This window comes from Sitophilus oryzae, unplaced genomic scaffold, assembly GCF_002938485.1.
Source record: "Sitophilus oryzae breed Bouriz unplaced genomic scaffold, Soryzae_2.0 scaffold_465_pilon_pilon, whole genome shotgun sequence".
NCBI lineage: Eukaryota > Metazoa > Arthropoda > Insecta > Coleoptera > Curculionidae > Sitophilus > Sitophilus oryzae.
The window spans coordinates 6,231,850-6,237,849 of record NW_022147046.1 but is presented as its reverse complement, the minus strand read 5'-3'; positions in this window follow the sequence as shown (position 1 = coordinate 6,237,849).

Below are 6,000 nucleotides of genomic sequence, written 5' to 3'. Positions count from 1 at the left end.
TAATATTTTGTGTGACAAGTGGAGTCTTAATCATTCGCAATAGATATGAGTTATACAAAATAGATGTTTCCCAACGTGCTGCAAACAATATTTTTTCTAATTTTGACCAAGAAAAAAATCAGTCAGTTTTTTTATTTATTAAATAAATATTTATTAAAATTCAATCCTTAAACTCAAATACTTCGATTACGATGAACGAATAGATACAATCTCTGAAGTATTCTATCAAAATTATTGTTTTATTTTCTTATACTATTCGATGTTGACTATGTTATAATAACTGACAAAAGTTTATTTCATCTAGTTCTATTTTAAGATAAATTAAAACGTTACACACTTGACGACTTATGATTAAGAGCACCTAAAAAACTATTACAATTTTCTCGGGGTTCATTTGCATATTTATACGCCGTTCAAAACAATGGTTCAGTTTACGCCCCCCTGAAAATTCCAACCGCTTTGTTCTCCGCAGGCTGTTTCAAACAACAGTAGCATTTATCGAGATTACATGACACCTTTGTGGACACACACACTTTATAGATCATTTGCATCGAATTTTGTTATGTCCAAGTTTATAACGCTACTGTACAGGGTGTTCCAGTCTCAGGGTCACTTCGAGTCTCATCAATGGGATCTCGGAAACTAGAAAAGATAAACTAGAAAAGGTCGGTAAAATTGAAGAAATTTTGCGTCATTTAAGTAAGTTAGTAGAGATTAGTTCATAGTAAAGATATTCTTTTATGTTCTGTTTCATTAAAGCGGGCCGGAAGATATTGTCAATTGGATGCTGTCATATAACTGTGATTTTTATCATTTTTCACGTTTTTGTCATCAGCCTAAAACTTCCCTGTTTCATTGGACAGACTCTACCAGATATAATATTAGCTCAGGGCCGATACATCGTTTTACATGGGTGACATTCAACAAATTAGAGACAAGCTGCAATTTTGCATGGAGCTTCATTTTGTAGATCTTTAAACATCCTGAAACCCCAGCGATGAACCGTTGAGCCCGTCACCCCAAAACAACCCTAATAAGGGGTAAAAATGGCCCTTTTTTTTACTTTCTCTTCAATAACTCTAAAACTACGAATTTTAGGAAAAAACGTCACGAGTAAAAAATTGAAGAGAAGAAAATTTTCAGAATTTCAGTGGCGCAGGTGCGAATTTTTTCATTTAGGAGGATTGTTTTAATATTCCACCATTCTGTGTTTAACTTCAAATGACAGCATTTTTGAGATAAATCTCGAGACCAAAAAATTTATTAGGATACAAGTTCCTATAAAAACGATCTTTCTAATAAAGGTAAGTTACCAGTGGCGGAGATAATTTTTTTTTAAATGTGCGTTTTTTACATTTTAAAAAAATTAAATAAGAAAAATTGCAGTTTTACAAATAATTTCCCATGAATAGGTATATTGAAAAATTTGCACGTTTAATAACAAAATAAGAAAAACCTTAGCTCAAAAATAGGATAACTTATCTTAAGGATAGTCCTCATTCACTTCCACATTTGTTGGGTTCATACATGTAATGCCATTGCATTGATCACATGCCATAGTGCAGGTGAGTCCCATTCGTTTGCATGTACATGCTTTTTTACTGCCTACCGAAGAGCAATTGCAAATTTTTTCTCTAAAACTCATGTAGGAGCAATGGGCTGGTTTGTATTGGATTCATCTCTCGATTTTTCAGATTCCAACCTTAATTTTGAGGTGGTAAATTATGCGGTGGTTATTTAACCAAGCCTGTACCCTGCGATATTTTCAGATCTGTTTTCTCAATGCTATAATTATATAACATATCACGATGGTAAAAATGGCACTGTTGTTTTTGATGGCTATGAAGAGATAGAGACCAAAATTGTGGAGCAGAATCGCAGATCTGCAGGTAAAAAAAAATGGTACCAATTATTGTATCTTTCTCGAATTTATCTGCAGTGAAGTTACCAAAGGCAGATTTTTTGTCAAACAAAAAACTTCATTCGTGCGCTCGGAAAAGTATTGTTAGAAAATGGAATCAATGTTAATTCGCTGATGGTGATGCCGATACTCTTATGTAACTACAGCGGTCGCAATAAGTGACAATTTACCAGAAGGGACCGTAGCAGTAGTTAGCGAAGATACGGACATTATGATGTTACTGATTCATTATTGCCACAAGAGACTGTTTATGATTCGTCCGGGAAAAGTGTCAAAACCAAATAAAATAATCGACATATCGGCCTTACAACAAAAATTGGGGGATCTGAAGAATATAGTTCTTAGTGTCCACGCTATATCTGGTTGTGACACAACGTCTGCTATGTTCAATAAAGGGAAGATTAATTTAGTGAACACCATCCAGAAGAAAAAGTTATGTGAGCTATTAAAAGAATTGTATAATCCCGAGGCTACGCAGGAGAAGTTAAAAGAAGTTACATCTCAGTTTTTTATAGCATCATATGTTAAAAACTCGACAAAAAAGTAGATTTGGATAGTGCCAGATACATGCATTATCAACAGTACGTAGCTAAACGAAGTCTTAATACCAATTTCAACTTTGCATCATTACCACCTACCTCCAATAGTGCGAAATATCATGAACTTAGAGTTTTTCATCAGGTAAGTTAAATTTATGTTGCATTCAAATGTTAAACTAAATTCTCATTTTAAACTTACAGGTACAGGCTTGTTTAATTAACAATTTACCGCCGCAAGATTGGGGTTGGAATCTTAAAAATCGAGAGATGAATCCAATACATTCAGACCAGCCCATTGCTGCTACATGGGTTTTAGAGAAAACATTTTGCAATTGCTCTTCGGGAAGCTGTAAAAAAGCATGTACATGCAAGCGAATGGGACTCACCTGCACTATGGCATGTGGTCAATGCAATGGCATTACATGTATGAACCCAACAAATGTGGAAGTAAATGAGGACTAACCTTAAGATAAGTTATCCTATTTATGAACTAAAGTTTTTCTTATTTTGTTATTAAACGTGTAAATTTTTCAATATATTCCATGGAAAATTATTTGTAAAACTGCAATTTTTCTTATTCAATGTTTTTAAAATGTAAAACAACGCACATTTAAAAATTAATTATCTCCGCCACTGGTAACTTACCTTTATTAAAGATATCGTTTTTATAGGAACTCTCAAAAATGCTTTCATTTGAAGTAACACAGAATAGTGAGTTATTAAAACAATCCTCCTAAATTAAAGAATTCGCACCTGCGCCACTGACATTCTAAAAATTTGGTTCTTTACCTATGTAGTAGGAAATTTTCTTCTCTCCAATTTTTTACTCGTGACTTTTTTTCCTAAAATTCGTAGTTTTAGAGTTATTGAAGAAAAAGTAAAAAAAGGGCCATTTTCACACCTTTTAGGGGTGGTTTTGGGGTGACGGGCTCAACGGTTCATCGCTGGGGTTTCAGGATGTTTAAAGATCTACAAAATGAAGCTCCATGCCAAATTTCAGCTTGTCTCTAATTTGTTGAACCTCGACCTGTATAGCCTCTGAGCTACATGGTAATATAAATAATGTATTAACTATTCAGTAATATAATCTGGCAATTTTTTATATTTGCTTTACAAATAAAATTATTTGACTGCTTTAATATAATGTGTTGATTCTTTAATCATTGCTTCCATTGTTCATTTTAAAAATCAACTTGGTGGGAAGGTATTAGTGAAAAAGAAAAAATAATTTGTTAATTTGCTCTAAATATTAATAGTGTTGATTGTCAACTGTGTATAAATTATTTCACAGGTCACAACTTACTTTTTTTATTTGATACCGTTAATAACCACGTGTACGCTTACATCGTTTATCACTAAAATAACGCCCAGCCTAAAAGAAGTATCTAATGGGACTTAGTCAGTTCTTGAGTATGGAAAGTGCAAAATAATGTACACTTAGATTTGAATTGTTATAAATTAGACGACATAAAGAGTTACGATATTTTACAGGGTATACCAAATTAAGTAACCAAAATTTAGAAGAAATGCAATTTCTAAATATATATTTATATGCTGTTTAATTTGAGTTCAGTTTATTCAATGATATACAGGGTGTTCCAGAAATAAGTGCAAGTATTTTAAGGGGTGGTAGATCTCGATAGAAGAAACATATTTTTTCTTTATCGTTTTTCAAATAAGTCCAAAATAGTTCTTTTACAAAAATGTGGACAAAAATGCATAGAATCATTTTTGTAAAGAATTTTTAAGCTCTATTTTGCATACAGAGAATTTTTCTCTATATGTCATAATTTCCGGGATATAAGCATAATAATGAAACAATATTATTTAAATAAGGAAAGGGCTACTCAATGTTGCCAACTTTACGAATTAGAATTTCCCACAAAGAGGGTCAAAATTTCCCGTTTTTTTCTAAAAAACCCACGAATTGCTGAAAATCAATTACAGTGTCGTCGAGAGACAATATTTGGGAGGGGGATTTTGACATTTACGTTTTCATCCGACGATTTAGACATTGTACCGAGATATGTACCGGGTGTCCCATTTTAGTTGAAATCATACGGTATCTCCGTTATCTTCACTAAGATAGTCCTGCCTTCTATCTTCACTAAGATAGAAAGGTGCGGTTTGCACAAACCTGTACCACTTTTTTGTCAAACGGAAGATGCTGTGTTGAAACAAAATTTTCATAGCCCTCTTTCTTTCTGAGCTACAGGATTTTTTGAAAATTATGCAATTTGGGAGACTATCTCCCAAATTATATCTAAATATATTATCAAATATTATTTTGAGGAGTATCTATGTTATAATGAAAGGTATCAAGTCCAAAATAGTTATTTTACAAAAATGTGGACAAAAATGCATAGAATCATTTTTGTAGATAATTTTTAAGCTGTATTTTGCATACAGAGAATTTTTCTCTATAATAGGTATATCATAATTTCCGGGATATAAGCTGCAACAGTCAAATTTCCTCGCAACGACCTCTATGTGCTAGCTCATAAATTATCGCAAATAACTATTATTTTTGCATAATGTTTACTATAATTTTATTGTTAAATATTATTTTATTTAAATTTTGCAATTATGCAACCCGATATACACCGCGATATACAGCTATAGCTACACAATATTGTCACTGGACCAGGCACACCAGCAGTAGTAGGCTTTTTGTCCATCTCTCTATATCTTTGACCATCACCTGTTCGTCACTTGTCACTGTCAGATCAAATCAGATGTTTTTGGATTTATTTATCCTTTGTTTTGGTTATTGAAATTTTATAATTATCAGATAAAATTTCGTAGTTAAATTGGTTATTTTTGATGTGGATCGCAGTGTGCAATTCGTTCATTTAATTGTGGGAATTTGTGAGTTAAGTTCGTTCATTGACCGGATATGAAATATGGCTGAGGAGAAAATATTCTAAAACGTCGTTTTTTATTTATGCTTTTTTGTGAGTTGGACTAGTCAAGATATATAGTTCTCTATCTATATCCTGGAGGGAGATTTCCGATTGAAATATGATTTTGTGAAGGAAATCGAATCCTTGCATCACTTCTTGTGTTCTCCCCGACCGAGAATATCGTCGTGAAGAACCGGCTGCCGTTTCATGAAGCATTCCCTGTTGGTGAATAGCAGGTCTTCGTAAAGAAGGATTAAGGCTTCCGAAACACATTTGGTCAGAGACGTGGTTGGATTTTGATGATTTTTATGGACCGCCGACCAATTTCCGCAATGGGATTAAAATAGCCTAATTTTCCAACCGATATTCCGATTCCACGTGCCCAAGAAGTCCCCGAATAGTTCCAAGGTATGCTATAATTCTTCTGCCTATTCAAGTCAACTGATTTTTATTCGTATTGTTGACTGGTTTTCGACTTTTCCACGCCCACGTGGTGTAGAAAGATTAGTTGAGTGTTATCTTTCTTAAATCTTATCTGGTTGTTCGTAATTGTAGAGCAAGAAGACCGATCCAGACCGTAGCACAGAACAGTCCAGAATTCCATCCGTTCCTGTTGTCCGTGTAGAGGTACCCGTTG